This window comes from Mytilus californianus, unplaced genomic scaffold (genome assembly GCF_021869535.1).
Source record: "Mytilus californianus isolate M0D057914Y unplaced genomic scaffold, xbMytCali1.0.p SCAF_23, whole genome shotgun sequence".
NCBI lineage: Eukaryota > Metazoa > Mollusca > Bivalvia > Mytilida > Mytilidae > Mytilus > Mytilus californianus.
In genome coordinates this window covers 707,273-726,928 of record NW_026262672.1, presented here as the reverse complement: position 1 = coordinate 726,928, position 19,656 = coordinate 707,273, and the positions used below count along the sequence as shown (strand labels likewise).

At 32.2% G+C, this 19,656-nt stretch overlaps 1 long non-coding RNA gene across 1 annotated transcript; it reads right to left on the bottom strand.

The window, feature by feature from the left end:
• Positions 1-8,383: 8,383 nt before the first annotated feature.
• Positions 8,384-9,532, bottom strand: LOC127732289 (uncharacterized). The gene is made up of 2 exons (XR_007996158.1): positions 9,345-9,532; positions 8,384-9,210 (listed from the first exon to the last, which is right to left on the bottom strand). It is a non-coding gene; the product is annotated as an uncharacterized LOC127732289 (long non-coding RNA).
• Positions 9,533-19,656: the final 10,124 nt, after the last annotated feature.

The window sequence follows — 19,656 nt, the reverse complement described above, 5'->3', positions numbered from 1 at the left end:
AAAGTATAACAAAAATGCAGAATGAGTAATTTTTTAAGGTTTATTTGCTTCAACTATTTCCTGGGTGTTGAAATAGTTCATTCTAGCATCCTATGAAAAAGGTTTATGATAAAATGATGAAGTTTTGGATTCGCATTTACAAAAAAAGACCACAAATCTTGCAAAAAAATGACAGACAAATATTAATAATGCTATACAGTGACTTTTTAACGCGAAATATATCAATCACCCCAAAAGATGTAGCTTTTTCACACAAAAATCAGTTAAGTGGCATATGAGAATTTCTAATTTTAGATGAGAACGTGTTATGTCAAATACGCGAGAGAATACGTAACCCTAGGACATAAAAACATCTTTTTTTATGTATTTTGATTAAACTCAAGATAAAATAAAACCCCGAACAAGCATGCTTGTAATAAAAAAGCTTATTTAAAAATGTGTATTTGTGTATTGGTCGACTTCGTTCTCTAGTTCTCGTTAGTGTTTTTTTTTGTACAGATAAATGAAGAATGTGTATAATATATCTGATTTTGTAACAAAAACAGTTTGGTCCCAAATAAAAACTTAAAACCAATCTAGCGTTTTACGTTTCCGGAAATTGGCATTACTTTTCTAGGAAAAAAAGATGACGTTTCCGGATAGAAATAACTAATTTGCGATTCCTGAAAAAATATTATTATTACTTTTCCGGAAAAATAATTAAGGAATACCTGTTGAACGAAAGCAAAGTCATAATAAAATTGTAGCCAACACGTCGTACAAAGTCCATAGTAGTACATTCACCATTTAAAAGTTTTGTGTTTTTTTTTCAACAAGGAAGTCCCACGGTAGGTATAGTGTCCGGGTAGGATCGTGGTTTTTCGAGTGAATCTGTCCATTTTTTTCGAGTGTAGATTGGGCTTTTTCGAGTGATAAAACATGCGATCAGGTCAATTAACTACTAATTCGTAATTATAATAGTTTTTTACGTGACTACCCATCTGATTTTGAATACTATACAGGTTTTGAGTAACAAAGAAGCACAATTTACTTGTATTTAACCATTAAATTCAGTGTTTGTTATTGGCCGGGCTTTTTCGAGAGGAACTGTGAAACCGTCCGGGTTTTTAAACAAATGGTCCGGGTTTTTTAACGAAAATTTTATTAAGAAAAAAGTTATTTCTGACTTTAAAAAATGACTTTTCTAGTATATAAATGTAATTTAATAAAATTGAGAATGGAATTAATGAATGAAAATATCATATATTCTCAATAAATCACCAAAAAATATTACTATGTTGATCAAAGTTAACCTTTTTCAATTTAATGCAAGTTTTCTGTTCGGAAACGTTCTACCACAACTTTCCAGTATTAAATTAGAAATTATTGGATCCTTTATAAAAAGGTCTTAAGAACATAGTGCAGGAAACTCATAATCTTTTCAACTTCATTTTATGGTATTTTTGTTGTCACAGTTAATAATATTTTTCGTGGTGAACCCCGGAGTTTTTATACGGTACGTATTATGGTATACCGTTGTCCGTCCGTCGTCAGCATGTCGGAGAAAACTCAAAAACGCTGTAACCAATTTTCATGAAACTTCGTTGAATTTTTTTTATCTATTGAGGTATCCTCCCTTTCGAATTTTATAAATTTCAGATTTTACGTTTTCGAGTTATAGGATTTTATTTAACAAACTAGAGGCTCTAAAGAGCCTGTGTGGCACTCGAAAAAACCCGATCAAATCACTCGAAAAACCACGATCCTAGCCGGACACTATACCTACCGTGAGTCCATCTTCTCCTTTTCATATTTTCGAACAGGTGCTTTAATAGATATAGTTCTCATCTTTACGATGATGTTGTTTGCAGTTTTGATAGCACATCGACAAAGACTAAAAGGTTAGGATCGCTAGCGTAAAACTGCTCGAATAACATGAATAAGTGGAAAATAAAAAATACTCGGATCCATTGGTTGGTGGAAATCTCGAATTGCCATCTATATAAAATTCCAATATGTAATCTGCAAATTTCATGCATTTATCGTCAGATGGAGCGTCTGCTATTTGTTCTACAAATCATTCTTCAATATTATTGTTTGGCAAGTAAGCCAAACCAAAGAAATGTGTCAGTCATTTTTTTCCAAAATCCGAATCTTTGTCCTTGTAGTCGTAGTCAACTGGTTATATCTTATATATTGTAGATTTAATATCAGAAACGTTTTTGTATAAACGTGTAAAATAAATAATTATCTAACATATATTCAAATATTTATGATTTAATTCCAGGTAAATTTCCGGAAAAGTAATAAATTCAAATTCTGGAAACGTATACTTTAAGTTTTCGGAAACTTAGTATTGGAACTTTGAAAAATTAGCGGAAACGCAATACGCCCGACCAATCAAGCGAATTCTAGTAATCTCCATGCCGTATAAAATTAGCCCTTGGAGGAAAAGCAGTTTAATATGAGGATAAGTATGACAAGTATGTGTATTCCAGACAAATAATGACAATTACTTGTATAACCATAACGTCTGTTTATAACTATAATTCACCTTTTGTATTTATTGACACGTGCGTTGTGAGGTTAATTCAAATAATCAAATAAATAGATAAAGTTTGACGAATAGACAAATAATTGTACACAAAGTTTTTTTTGGTAAGATTAAAATTTAGGCTCTTTCTGTCAGTAAATGAGTCAGGGTAAACAAAAGACAGATAATACACAACTGCCTGTATGACATTTATGAGTAATCCAGAACCTGTGCTATATCGTCTCAATTTCCGAAGCAATTCATTCAAATGCTCTAGTATTTCTGGTTAAAGCTTCGTTGTCAGTAGAAAAAAAAACACGTAATTTATGATAACTGATACGGGCTCCGGTTGTTAACACTATGTGATAGTGGTCTTAGTTCGTAACATAAGTCCACGTTGGTAGTCAGGGACTGTTTTACACCGGGAACGATGAAATCGATGACATCAAAAACCTGAGATTTAAATAACTTGGATCAAATATATGAATTAGCCCTGCAATTAGCCAATTATTGTACAACTAAATAGTTTTGACTTTTTTTTTTTACCTATAATGGTTTACTTTTACAAATTGTGACTTGGACTTGGACTTTTGGTCTAACATTGTAAATGGTTCTGATCAGAAATTAACAAATATTCTGTATAGATATATTTATAAACTCAACGAATATAGTGGATATACTTTTGAATGGTTGATTTGTTATAAAAATATCTTGAATAAATATGGATTTTCAAATATTTGGATAAATCAGAGTAATTGCAGTTTTAATCCAAAATGGTTAAAGTTGAGCATTAAACAGAGAATACTTGATCAATTTCAACAGACTTGGAAATCAGAACTGGAAAACTCTCCAAAAGCATTATGTTATAAACTATTTAAAGAAAATTTGGAATTTGAAGAATATTTAGACTTATTACCTTATAAAGATAGAATAACTTTATGTAGGTTTAGAACTGGAAATCACCGGTTACCTATAGAAACCGGTAGATGGCTTGGAATTGTTAGACAGGAAAGGTTCTGTGTACTTTGTAATTCTCGAGAGATAGGTGATGAATTTCACTATATTCTAAACTGTACAGCTCTAACAGAAAGTAGAAGAGCTTTTCTTAAACCCTACTATGTAAGTCGAGTAAATGTTTTGAAATTCGGCAGTTTATTTGTTTCAACAAATATTCGGGTATTGAAAAATTTGTGTAAATTAATCAGAATTATCAATACAGAAGTATGTTCTCCAGGTTGATCATCGATCTCTCATCTTTTTATGCTCGTTTTGTACAAACTTGTCATGCGTAGAATCTGTATGTAATTATATGTAAAAATGTCTTTCTTTGTACCATTAACTTGGTTAAGATAAAGAATCTAAAATCTGGATGGAGAGTTGTCTTATTGGCACTCATACCACATCATCGTATATCTATCTATACTGTTACTTCGCTTCCATATTGAGCGAACAGCAGTGTGAATATTATGTGTGTGTGACAAATGATTCGATGGCATACTTGTCAGCCTTTGGTAGTTGTTAGTGTATAATGCTGGTTATAATCTTCCAAATTTCTTTCTTTATATTTTATGCTTCAAATAAAAAGTAGTACATGTTTGAAAATTTAGATGATGAATTTTAAGGTAAAGTAGTGATCTAGTCCAAATAAAAAGGGTAAAACACTTGTATGACTGAAGCTTTCAAACTAAACTGCAGACCACAACCCGCAACATAGAATGGTTCACATTTTGATTTCGAGCTGTTATACTGCTCTATAATTGGATATAATTTGTCTGAAAAGTAGTACACTGCACAGTGAGCATTTTTTTTTAAGATAGAGCACGTGCTATTTTATTATTTAAAAGAAATGCATTACGAAATAACTCAGATCAGTTCATTTTGTACTCGCTACACAAAAGGAGAAAAGATTGGTGCGCCTCTCTTTTTGTCAAGTTACCGAAGTTCGTTAAATAAAAATTATATTTTCCGACAATGTACATATAGTGTATATTTATGTTATTCCAACACTTATATTTTTCGTATTCTTTTAATTGTATGGCTCTTAAATGACCATCTTTATATAAAGCCTGGATTTGCATCCTTCATTCTTAAGAACGTTTGAATTTCTACATAGATCACACTAAATAAAAGTTGTGTGTTAAACGTCAATGACAAAGCAACCAATCCACAAAAAAACCATCTAGAGGACACATATAGATCTTTCGTCTGGCAGCACGTATACACTACAGTTACCGTAAATTATACAAAAGTACAAAATAAATCGAAATATAAAAACAAAATAAACATTAAAAAAAATTTAAAACAAAACAGAGAAAAGAACTGATAGGTCCGGGGGATCCATGCGTCTAGCTCCCGTTATGTTTCGATTTACTAGTATTAAAAATTCATATTAAGTACATTTACGTTACTTATAAATATTATACTACATGAAAACTGCACTGGTGGGTTCCATGTCATAGTATAATGACAATATCTTACTTTCATTTAAAAAAATGAAATCATCCCGCAAACCCACAATACACAACTTATAGTATATATATAAATAATTATGAAATACAAAATGTATATATAGTGATACAATTTTGCTAAGTAAATAGAATACAAATACACACCACTTTACATAACTGACACAATCTAAAGGAATACTAGTACTCTCAAAACTATATAAGTAGAGAAGCGAAAAGTTTCTGTTGACTACTAATTTAAAACAAACTTCCGAACTGTACAAGTTTTTTTTTTAAATGGTTTTCGATGCAGCGCTCAAATATTTTTTATTATCTTTTGGTATAGTGTTTAGAAAGAAGCCACCATATATAAAAATGTAAGAATCTTAAACTACACATACTAAGCTATAATAGATTCAGATTCATTATTTTACTAAATATACAACATAGCATATATTAAAAGTGACGGCCAAACATCAACAGCTTAAATACTAATACGTATACATAAATTCATTAATTCTTTATTAACCTTTAGCCTTACGACACCTTTGAGTGTAATATTGTAAAATAGTCATGTACTTTCATACGTTATGGATCATTGATTTTGTTACCTGTTGACCCGGTTGATTACTAGCACGTGCCATTGAACTCAATCATTATAACTAAAACGGAAAATTTCAAATGTATGCCATAACTACTATATATACATATGTAGGAAAATAATTATTAGGATACATTTTTTAATCAAAATCTTTATACGGTGGTAATTTGTATATAGTTTTAACACTGTCTCGACACAGACTGAATGCAGTATCAGGAGCTTTATGTACTCTGGCGACCTTGGTGGTGTTTAGACGCACCACTGTGTAAAGTAAATCATTGTTTAATAATATCAAGGAATTGTATATTTAAATATACAATTCCTTGATAATATATTGTACTACAAAGATATGGTAGTAGAAGCTTTTCTAAGTTTAATAGAGTAACTCGCACGGAAATAAAAATAAAATCAGCAACAACGGTAATAGTAAACTAGCACATATCAACAGAAAACGAAATAAAGCATCTGACATAAAAATAATACGCAAGTGTTAATTTACCTCCGCTTCATTTCAGTGGATTGTCTCATTGGCAATAATACCACATCTCCTTGTTTTTTTTTAGGTTACGTTTAAGATTTGCCGTTACTGATTTTCAAATACGAAAAACATTTTCACACCGGGTTCACAACATTTTAAGGTTAAATGTATAGCAAACATTTATGTGAGTATACAAATAACATACGTCCTTGCATTTAATAAGTATATAAATAAATAAACTAAACTAACATTTATTAAAAAAATAAGCAACATATATAGACGAATAATTTATTACTTTAGTTCCTCAACAAAACAACAACAGAAATAAAGAATCAACAGAGAATTTAATCTTTAATTATTTTTTTTTATTTATTCGAGAGATACATTTTAAATTCTAATACATATATATATTAATCTAAAATGCATTATCAAGCAGAAGGGGCGTAACTCGTAGTGTCATACCAACATACTGAACAGATCTTAACATGGTCTGACAATTTTGAACGTTAATTTTGAGATTTGGTCTGATTCGACTGAATCAGTCGTAACGGATCTTAACAGCTCGCTAGAAGATTCAGTCTTGTTTATCTTGACATGCCTTAACGGACTGATTTATTTGATGCGACTATCGATCGGAACGGCGTCTGAAAAGTTCTTAAAAGTCTTGACGTTTTTCTCTAGCGGTAAATCCAGTCGATTAAGATATGATCAGACCAAAATGACCGTTTCAGACTGAAATCGTGCTACTAGTGAATGTAGTGTTTTGTATTTTTAAATTTGTATTTGAAATAAAAAAAAATTCACAGTTATCTCCATTTTTTTTTTAAAATATCCAAAGGAGTAGGCCATGTAAGACCCCTTTTTGCCCCCAAAATGTAGCAGTTTTAAAAATTGTTACTGAGCGTATTGTTATGCGTTTGTTTTTTCTACATTGTGTCGTGGTATAGTGGGAGGGTTGAGATCTTAAAAAACATGTGTATAACGTCTTATTGTAGCTCCTGTTCCAAGTCAGGCGCCTCTGGAATTTTTTGACGTGTATGATTTTGAATTTTAGTATATTTGGGTGTTAGTATGACGTTCATTATCACTGAACTAGTTGTTTAGGGGCCAGCTGAAGAACGGGTACGGGATTTTCTCGCTGTATTGAAGACCCATTGTTGGCCTTCTGCTGTTGTTTGCTCTTTGGTCGGGTTGTTATTTGTTTGAGACATTCCGCATTTCCATTCTCAATTTTATTATAATGTAAACTTTTAGCTATTAATTGGAAAATAGAATACTTTTGTAAAATAAATATTGGCCTTTTTTGATAATTGAATGTACATGTATCGGGTACTAGCATCATTAAGACATGATAAATAAGATATTTTGGAGTTGTATAATTGTTATTACCTTTGATTAAGATGGTATTTGCATTTCCTTTATTTATATTCAGGTTAATCTGTAAATAGATAAACTCATTTTGAGAGTATTCCATGTTAGTACATATTGCACTTTTGGTTAATAATTGATTGTACTGGAACAAAATGCCAACTTTCATTGTTTAAATTTTATAACAAATATTAAGTCATTTGCTTCAATCGTGACAAGTGTGAAAAAAGCAAACATATAATATGTAAAAATGTCAACAATTGGAAAACAACATTCATTTTTGTCAACATAATGGAATTAATGTGATTGTCATACACATGAGAGTTTTTGGTAGCTGTATATCGAAATTTAGTCCACTATTTTTTACACAAGTTATTTTTGTACCGTGTAAGGAATATCACAGTTGTTTTCCATTCGTTTGATCTTTATATTTTTCTTTTTTATAAAGCCTTTTTAGTTCTGTGTTTTTTTTAGTTCGTTTTGGTAGCTGCAAAACCGAGTTTAATCCACTATTTCATACATAATTTAATGCTTTGTGTCAGGAATAAAATCGTTTTCCATTTTCATTTCTTATTATTTAGGGGTTTCTTATAGTTGACTATGAGGTATTGGTTTGCTCGTGGTTGAACATAATTAGGTGACCTATTTTTGATATATATATATATATATTTTTCATTTGCAATCATCTCACATTTCTGATTTTTAAGTCTCCCAAACGAAGTTTGGGAAGACTTATTGTTTTTGCTCAGTTCTTATTATTATTATTATTCTTCTTCCTCTTCCTCTTCCGCCGCTTTTAAATTTGAACTTGTCCGCACCCGTTCTCCAAAACCACTTGTCAGATTAACTTAGGGTTTCACAATATGTTAGACTAACATGTCTAGTGGTGCAATCAGGGTTTTGTTTGTGCAATGGGGTTTATAAAGGGGTACTTTGAGGGGCAAAAAGAAAAGAGGGTTTTACTATAGAACCCTATGGGATTTTATTTTTTTAAATTTTCAAATGATTATAAATTAAAAACCGTTTGTGATAGACACAATCTTTTTAATTGAAAATGTTCTAAATGATAAAACCCATTAAATGAAATACAGGGTTAGTCCCCAGGGGTCACCCCCACCCCCTGCCATTTAAGAAAGTTCTAATACCTTGTAAGTGGTCCAGATCCCCACCCCTAAACCATATATATTCTGGTTTGTCATGCTAAGATGGTTTGAATGATATACAGGGTTAGTCCCCAGGGGTCATCCCGACCCCCTGCCATTTGAGAAAGTTCTAATATCTTGTAAATGGTCAAGATCCCCACCCCTAAACCATATATATTCTGGTTTGTCATGCTAAGATGGTTTGAATGATATACAGGGCTAGTCCCCAGGGGTCATCCCGACCCCCTGCCATTTGAGAAAGTTCTAATATCTTGTAAATGGTCAAGATCCCCACCCCTAAACCATATATATTCTGGTTTGTCATGCTAAGATGGTTTGAATGATATACAGGGCTAGTCCCCAGGGGTCATCCCGACCCCCTGCCATTTGAGAAAGTTCTTATATCTTGTAAATGGTCGAGATCCCCACCCTAAACCATATATATTCTGGTTTGTCATGATAAAGCACATGAAATGAAATACAGGGTTAGTCCCTAGGGGTCATCCCGACCCCCTGCCATTTGAGAAAGTTCTATTATCTTGTAAATGGTCGAGATCCCCACCCCTAAACCATATATATTCTGGTTTGTCATGCTAAGATGGTTTGAATGATATACAGGGTTAGTCCCCAGGGGTCATCCCGACCCCCTGCCATTTGAGAAAGTTCTAATATCTTGTAAATGGTCGAGATCCCCACCCCTAAACCATATATATTCTGGTTTGTCATGATAAAGCAAATCAAATGAAATACAGGGTTAGTCCCCAGGGGTCACCCCCACCCTATGCCATTTAAGAAAAACCTAATATCTTGTAAATGGTCAAGATCCCCACCCCTAAACCATATATATTCTGGTTTGTCATGCCAAGATGATTTGAATGATATACAGGGTTAGTCCCCAGGCATCACTAATGCATATAACTTTACTGGACCAAACCAATTTTCACTGGACTTTGCCCAATGTCAGGCGACCCTGGGAATTACAAATTATGGGAGTTTCGTTTGGGAGACTTCGTAACAGCATCCTGTTACAATCATTTCTTGTTAAGATATGAATAAAGAGATTATTTATTGTAAATTAGTTTAATACTTACGGGTATTGTTTCAGTATCTTATTAGTTTAATAGCTTCCGCAGCAGCTATCAAACTAATTGATTTGACGGCTTTGATTGTAATCTAAAATGAGATTTTTTTAAAAATTAATAATGGCATTTATTAGGTAACATCATGATATTTATCTGCCAATTGTACTTGAAGAAAGTAGAGTGTAAACGCTTAAATGTGTCGACTTTTTCCTTACCAATGATATTACGTTTATCATGTTGATTGTCCTAAATATAAAGTTTAGTACAACTATCACATCTATTAAACATGATTCAAGAAAATGAGATCAAGGTCAAATAACCAATTGGAAATACATGTACAACTTTCAATCATTCGAAGCACCAAATTTGCTTTTAATATAGATAACCTATTGTATATTTTATAAACAATCTAAACCAGGAAATATTATTATTGATGATCAATGATGATTACATGCATATATACTTTACGTGTTGCATGAAGTATCTGAGAAACAAACTAAATTTAGGAAAAAATAAGATTGACCAATGAATTATGAAAATGAAATCATTTGAAAACACAAAGTTCAACATTCTCAATGATTCTGTCATTCGTAAACATTTATACAATAAAAAAAATTATGAGAATATATGTATGCATTCTCCATTAGTAAACCAGTGGGCGCATTATAAAAGTTTCACTTTCAAGGCTGTCACTCGGCTTTTACGAAGTTTATGTCTGATTTATATACTCTTTACCAATATAAATGAAAAATTGGTGTTATTCATGACAATGAAACAGAATCCACATGATATATGCGACCATTCTTAGATGAAATCAACATCACTTTAATTTTTCACTTTTTCAATCCATTTTTATTAATTTTGAATTTTTATTTTCTAAATTTATTTTCTATTGTTCATGTGTTGTTTCCGTATATTTTACACACTCGTTTTGAGCCTACCCATTTGTTGCGATAACACCCCATATAGCAATGAAATTATATTAATTGCCATTTATAACTTAACAGATCATTAAACAGACCGAGTTTTATACATCCGACCCATTAACGGACCTGGTTTTTAATAAAAAATTATTTATGCAACCAAAATACAGATTTTCATGTAGATTTTTACATAATGATATTGGGGCCTCGGTGGCCGAGTGGTCTAAGTAGTTACTACTGTAATCACTAGCCAGTCAACACTGAGGTTGTCAGTTCGAACCCCGCTCGTGCGGGTGCACTCGACTCCAATCTTAATTGACTAGGATTGTCAGTTTTCCTATCGTAGGTCGGTGGTTTTCTCCGGGCACTCCGGCTTCCTCCACCAATAAAAACTGGCCGCCACGAAATAGCCCAAAAGCGGTGCTTAAAAGTGGCGTTAAAACAACAAAAATCAAAATCAAATCACATAATGATATTAATATGGTTAACACACATAATGCCTGTCTTTTTTCGATGTTCAAAATATTGCATGGAAGTAAATTCAACCAACTTGTGATTTTGTGTGTGCGTGTAAAATGTTTATGAATTTATTGATGAGTAACCCGCCTTTTCATTGTATAGATCGTTTATCGAAGCAAGAACAAAAATAATTACACCGCTGGATTCAGTACACTGAATTGTTTTGCCAGACATGAATAGTTTTTATGATAAAATATATTTAAAATGTTATAGAATGAAACATACTGATCTTGCAACGATTTTGTCGATAACACTATATTAAAAGACTGTAGCCAACCTGATTAACAGACCAACTGCCCATATAGCTGCCTACTCAATCTCTCGGTTAGCCGAGTGACGGCCGTGATTTTGAAATATTTTTAAATGCCAAATTTTGCAACTTGTTGTTTAATAAAGAACTAACAATGTGTGCACTTTTTTGTGAATATATATATATTTATAAATAAGTCTAAATTGAAAACAACGTTCAAACCTATGATTGCTTTGGATAAAAACCGCACTTTTTATACGTGTGCATGCAAAACAAATTTCTTGTTAGAGGGGTCTAAATACAGCACAAACAACAATAGTAACATTATAATGTAAAGTTGAAGTTAAAAAAAATATAGAACCAAGCAATAAGTTGTATTAGAGTAAGGCCTTTCATTAAACGAAGTGAAAGACGTGCGCTCAAATGGACACGGGTAAAACAGTTTGCTGACGGCATTTTGTAGGGGACTGAAATATATATTACGCGTTTCAAATTAAAATTATATTTAAATGTTGCTCTTGCTATTAAGATTTTATGAAGCAGAAGAATCAACACTTCTATTTTGAGAAAGGACAAGACTTGACGAGCAATAAACAATCAAGACATTTGATCTATTTCTTTTAAAATGAGCTTGCTATATATATGTTTTTCATGTTTTATGGCGGAATACAAGTGAAAGGGTAATGGTGAATGGAAAAGAGGGGCGGGAGAAAGGGGACTGGAAAAGGAGTGAAGGGATTAGGAAGGGAAAAAGGTACTTACCTGTTCACCCCCTCATTATATGTCCGTATAAAATAATGAGCCCGACCTATTTTGATGTAGCTGTTCTATTGATTTGACGGATCACAGCTATTTAATTTAAAATTGTTCTTAATGTTTAAATTTGTGTTTCAGTATTATATGTATGAATTAAATATGCGCACAATACGTTTTATCGTAGAATAATTAAACGAGTGCACACAGTTTTAATCATATTATTACAGTGTTACTGTAACGTTTGTGGGTTATCATAAATTCCCCTTTTTCTATTTTTAGATATTATATATAACTTATTTGTCCGTTTATTTTCGGGGCGATCGTTTTTATCGTGCTTTAGACTCAATGGCCAGACTTGGATATTTAAACCTTGTCTGGACAATATTTCTTTAGATTGGGAAAAACTTTCGTACTGGATAGTTGTACTTTAAATTTCGTTTGTTTGTATTTCCATGTTTAACTTTAATATTTACTACATTACAGTTGATATATTTCTTTTCGGTTTTAGAGTCAAACATTTCTTAATATTTATTTACGTTTCCATTCCAAAAATAAATAAATAATCTTTATTGCAAAATTACACCCATAAGGGTCAAGCAATACAAACAATTATACATTTTAAATACAATGTAATACAATACAATAAAAAGAATTGTACACTAGTTAGATATTTCATGATTTCGGGTTTATAAAGAGATGGGGTTCATTTTGATAGCGATATTTGAAAAGATGGTATATCAGAGGGATATTTTAGAGAAACGGTCGTCAATCTTCGGAATTGTTCGTGTCTGACTTTGGAATGGAATTTGGTAATATCTTATGTTTTATTTAAGGTCTTGAACTGGTCAATGATATTGGAAAAAGTGTTTCAGACATTGCTCTGGTTAGACCAAAAATTAGACGGGAATAGATGTAATGCGATTTTTTTTTTACTGGATTGATTTTGTTTCCTAGTACGTGGAATTATGAGGTTCATGTTCTAATCTAACAAAGTCGGTGGGAACCGGTGGGTATATTTGTTTTATCTATTAAGGTGGGACGTCACAAACTTGATTGATTTAATTAGTTAATTGTTAAAGACGACTAGTGTACAGCTCGCTATATTTGAAGTAAACGGACACCTCTAAAATTGTAGTATCAATTAGATAGCACTAAGACGAAACACTTCTTGAATTGGTTAATTTTTCTTTGTATTTTTCACCCCAAATGCATCGTTTTATTCTAAAAGAGGAAGTTCGAAAATGTATTAAAGTTTGAAAGAATTTTAATTTTTACATGGAGATACCGCAAATATTTATGTATTTTCATTGTTTTTATCTTTTAAATATGAAACTGTTTTATGAACCTTGGTTATTTGTTATATGAGCATATGCATTGCTTGGCAAAATTGTCATCTCTAGTAGTTTCTAGGTTTCTTATACTTGTCATTTATTGAATTTATTATTTTCTTGTATTGCGAGTATGCTTTCCGAAGTCCAGAAGCGAAAGCACAGGCTGAACCCTCTCTAAACGGATGAGCTAGCGGGGTATGAGACAAATTATGAAAGGAAAAACTGTTTACACAAGAAAACCCGTTTACGTTGCATTACTACTATGTTTAAAAATGACCTGTATTATCTTGTGTTACAGTTGACAAGTTTAGTCCTGGGCACATGATTTTTAATTGAAAAACAGATGTTCTGTACACATATTATTACATTCATGGATATATATTGAAACACAGAAACCTAAAATAAAGTGAGAACATTGGTTTGTTTAGACAAAAAAACTAGTAAATATGGTGCGAATTTTGTTCTAGTTACTTCCCTTTGGCTGATCATTAGTTATTCTTTTTACCTGATTTTTTATTTATGTTCACTTCACCTTTTATAGTGAATTGATCTTCTTAGTCATCACTTTAGAAATCTTTAAAGAAATAAGTTCGAAGATTTAAAAATTGTAATGAGACGAACATTGCTAATTTAGTGGTCTTTTCAGTTAAAATAAGAGAGGGGGTTGTTATTCAAGAGGCTTTTTAAAAGTTTTATGGAGAATTGTTTTAAATATGTGTCCGACCAAATTCATTGAAATTTCCTGCTTAATTTGTAATAGAGTATATAGATTCCGTAACTTTTGTTATACATGCTCAGGTGTAACCAAATTTAAAATGAATATCGATATTTTGATAAAGTTAGTCTTGACTCCAATGAAATTAAATTTTGCACACAAGAACGGTTTTATATGCATCTTAATATTTCGCTATTTTTTGTTATAATGATATTTAAATGTTTACGAAAATAGGATCGTTTAAGTCTTGGATAAGAATTCAAATTTGTTTCGAGCACGGAATAATGCCTGGGACTTTTATACTAACTAGTATAATAGTCCCAGATAATGCAGCCCAGAGGACTATGAAGATCCAGGGTTTTTATTGCCAACACAAATAATCTTGAAAGAATGAAAGTTGATCTTAGGCTACTCCACATCAACACGTACGAACACATTTTTTTTATTGTTTGAACTTATGTTGTTTTGTAACACCTCTGTTGCAGGTTAAGAGAGCGATTAGCACCTACAAACATGTTTAACTCCGCCATACTGTATATGATCCTATACCAAAGTCATTTGTTGATTATTGAGCATTAAGTATTATTGGGTGGTTGTAGTTTTTTGCTCATATGGTTGTTGTTGGTACATGTCTTTTATAGCTAAGAATACGTTATGGGTTTTTCTGATTGTTGAAGAACCTGATAGTATGTGGTATGATTGCCAATGAGACATCTCTTCAGAAGAAACAAAACGTCAAAGTAATGAACAAGTATAGGTCACCGTAAAGCCTTCAACAATGAGCAAAGTCCATATTGCATAGTGAGCTATAAAAGGTACAGAAATGACAAATGTAAAACAATTACAAACGAGAAAACTGACGGACTAATATATGTACCAAAAAAAAAAAGAACAAAAATCAAATATGTAACACCACCCCGTATAACCTCGATACAGATGAATCCGGACGTTGACGCGTTCGAATCGACCACACTGTGTACCACTGAGTTCAGACAGTGAAGAATTAATACTTTTAAAGAAAATCCAATATCTATTCTTCGGATATTTTGCTCCAATATATTCTTTGCCATAATACTCATTACTTACTAAAAGGTTTTTCAAATATGTGACATTTCTATACACAAACATTAAAAAACGCTCGACGATATCAATGATAAAATGTGCTTGGTATTTTAAAATATTCAAAACTTAATGTTTCTCGTGCTTCATAGTTTTTAAAACATACATTTTTGAAAATTTCATAGTTTGAAATAAACAAACTTATAAAGATCGTAGGTTCATGTTGTTTCTAGAAACAAACAAATACACGTTTTAAAGTGGCTTCATTTTCATGTTGTGTACGCTTCGTTATCATTACACTTTTTTATACTGTACGTTTCGTTGCGACAATATTGTATTTGTCAAAGAATTTTGCATGTATCAAATTATGCTTTGATATGATTGTAACCAATATACATGTTTAAATAAATTAATTTACCACCATAACATGCAGACAGCAACCTTTAATATCCGTTGTATTGTCGAAACACTCTTGGAGGTATTTTGTACATGTAAAAAAATTCCTTATTGATACGAAACTGTAAATTGGTAGGAAAATACAATTACTCGACAGATGCAAATATTATTGGCTGAGCATACAGATGCACGGGTCCGATTTCTAATTTGATAGCATTTTTGAAAGTGTTTACCATACGACATTCAATGTACGGTTACACCACTGTCCCAGGTTAGGGGCGGGTTGGGTGCCCTCTATCGTGTTTAATCTTGAAATATTCTGTATGTGCCTGTCCGAAGCCAGGAGCGTGTAATTTAATGGTTATGTATGTGTTTTTCGTTCAATTTTTTGTGCATAGATTAGGCCGTTAGTTTTCTCGTTTTAATTGCTTTATATTTGTCATTTCGGTGCCTTTTATAGCTGACTATGCGGTATGGGCTTTGCTCATTGTTAAAAGCCGTACGGTGACCTTTAGTTGTTCATTTCTGTCTCGTTTGGTCTCTTGTGAAGAGTTGTCTCATTGGCAATCATACCACATCTTCTTTTTGATATAGACAGTAATAAAAAAAATCAATGGTTTATAGGATTTTGGTCTAAAGAATATGTGTATACAATGAACTTGTAACTTATAGCCATCGTTAATAAGTAATACAGTTTCTTTAATGGGGAGATGTAAAGATGAAGAGATAATTCTTATTATTAACTGGTTTGCTTTCTTCGATTATATATCTTTTTTTTTTTTTAAGGTATAAAGATTATGCTTAATTTCCTCGAACATAACATTCTTTCTACTGTGGTGCCAAAATCTCACTGAATTGTTATTCTGGTTATTATAAGCATCTTAAAGTCTATACCCATCCACATGCATTTCATTCAAATTTTGACTGATGTTGAAAGAAGACCAAAGGGACCATATTTATATTTCCCAGTTACCCTTGGCGTCATCGGTAAATTATGCGGTTGAGCAAAGCTTTAGTCATCTACCTAACCTTAGACATTTACTTTGTTGCTTCTTTCATGTCTTTATAGTTATCATTAAAAAATGAAACGTTTCAAAGTTGGTACTGAACAATTTCTAGACTCGTTTATTTGTTAATGGCACTCGTACGTAATGGCTGATTGTTGGTTGCTAACGTTCACTTGCAAGTAGTTCATGCATGTTCAGGATGAGCACAAAGTAGCAACACATACTACATGCAGGTCCTGGAAGGAGGCCGTCCGGAACTACGTCAGGGAAGTTTGGACTGCCACTGGATAAAATGAGGTATATTGAATAAGGACACAACTGTTGTCTTGCAACAGGCCACTTATGGACCCCTCACAGAGTTTTTGCAAGGGTTCATAAAGTGTAGTGAGCGTGGTGCTCTCTGTTCACGAGGCATTGGATCTAATATTCCCATTCTGACTGGACGTGACTGCGTCCTTGTACATCCCACACAGCTAAACGGGTGACCAACTTCGGCCAGGATTTTACTGCCGGTTGGAAAAAGAACAAAGTGACCATATCTATATTTCTCAGTCACCCTTTACCAATTTCTTTCATAGATGAAAAAAAAAGATTTGGCTACAGTGTATAGAAAGTGTTGCTGTACCTATTAAATTCTTATTTAAAAGAGATATCATATCCTAATTTTGATGGTGATGTTGTTTAAGTAGCAATTGAATTTTTTTTTGAAAAATCAAAACATCACTAAACATTATTACAATATATGCACACTTATGAGAACTCATAAGATCGTACATTCTCTCGATACTGTTTACTTATATTTGACATTGCACAAGTGCATGCGTTTTATTACGTCTTTCCTAAATCCGTTGGATATATACTGACTGATACTTTAGTCTTGAATAACATGATTTACCTTTTAGTTGTAATTAAATTTTGCTTTGAAATAGCTATCAGTTAATACATTTACTCTTTTTTTTATGTTTTATGTATATGGTTTTTGTGCCTTGTAGGTTGCAATTCTGTAAATATAGACAATGCAATTTCCCATAGGAACTCCCTTTGCGGCTAAAACTGTGACACTTTTACTGTGAAGTTTCGTGAAAAATTATATCCCAGAACGGAAAGTTTATATGCACTACTATTTTATTCAAAGGTCAAAATATAGGGCTGTGCGGCATATTTTCAACATTTATATGCCCTGAACTTCTAAGAGTTTAAACTTATACTAAAATTCTATACTACCCTTACCTTCATATTTGGACCTCCTAAGAATTAAAATTTAGGCGCTACCATGTTTTTCTATACTGGTTACATTCCCAAGTGATGTCTCTATGAGAGGAAACACAGAGATCATAAATGGGAACCAGTACATTAACAAATTAACATATCTATGAATATTATATATCTCCCCAAAAGAGGTGTGGTTTGAGAAACAGCTGTATTTACAAAGTGCAACCTATACAAACATTTATTCAAATAGAAAACCTTCTAAAAACACTTTTTCTCACAACAATACTTATTTATCAGAATTATAGCCTTAAGGAAATCACTGCATATACTCTAAGTTTCCTTTTACAGTCAATTTATACCCCTACCCCTGTTTCAGTTTTTTAAAGAATTTGAAAACAAGACTTTAACCATTGCCAGCTTACCCTATGTGCATGTTTTCTGACATGAAATGTCTAAAACATGTTTGAAACTATTCTGATAACAAATTGAAAGCATTTTAGAATACTATAAATGTATTGTTTAGAAGTTAATCATTCCAACATTCAAGATTATACAAAGTATCCAATCCTGCTTGTGTCTCCAGTCCACATCTTACTGTATGCCTATTTGTCAATGAAAGTTCACAATTTCTGTCTCAAATGGTCAGTTAAGAATTCTTGTCACAACAGCATCATCTCTAACCATATAACTAACATAAGTTAGTTAATGTATGAACTAGAAGTGTCTAAACAAAGCCATATTTGCAAAACTGTATTTAAGAAGATATCAGTCTGGTGCATAAATTCACTAAAAGTTTGATAGAAATGACTGCTTACATCTTATTTTTGCATAACTTTCCAGCACAGTTATTGTTTTGTTTACAAAAGACCTTGAAAATAATAAAATCATAGCATTTACAAGTTAAATTATCTGTTTTATGACCCAGGGTAGGCATTTTTTTCTGTTTTTTGCCCCCTGGGGCCTCACATTTCCTAAATATTTTCCTTGTTTCTAGCAATGTGGAGTATTTAGTATATATTTAGGATAGAACACACTATTGTAAGTTTTATTGAGGTCTTTTTGTAATTCTAGCTTGTACTTTTTAATGCCGCGGTCACAAAAAAACACATTTAGGTGTTACGGCTTACTTTTGGGTTATCGACAGGACAAAAATAACCCAACAAAATTATTTAGGAAGGATCAATGAGTTGCAATGACTGCGAAGAGTAAATATAAACACTTCTAAACAATTTAAATCACAAATAGGCATATATTGTGAATTTATTTTGAATTCAGGGCTTTAAGTAAACCATGCATACTGTAAACTGTGAATTTATGCTGAGTCATCATAGTTAAGGCTCAGGATTTTCTCAATCTTCATGAAAAATTTATAAAACTTCATATTTGAGTTAAATTCTTTAAAATCTCTGAGATAAACCAGATTTTGTGAAATTCTGTATGTTCTATTTTTTAACCCTATATAGGTTGCAATTCTGTAAATATAGACAATGCAATTTCCCATAGGAACTCCCTTTGCGGCTAAAACTGTGACACTTTTACTGTGAAGTTTCGTGAAAAATTATATCCCAGAACGGAAAGTTTATATGCACTACTATTTTATTCAAAGGTCAAAATATAGGGCTGTGCGGCATATTTTCAACATTTATATGCCCTGAACTTCTAAGAGTTTAAACTTATACTAAAATTCTATACTACCCTTACCTTCATATTTGGACCTCCTAAGAATTAAAATTTAGGCGCTACCATGTTTTTCTATACTGGTTACATTCCCAAGTGATGTCTCTATGAGAGGAAACACAGAGATCATAAATGGGAACCAGTACATTAACAAATTAACATATCTATGAATATTATATATCTC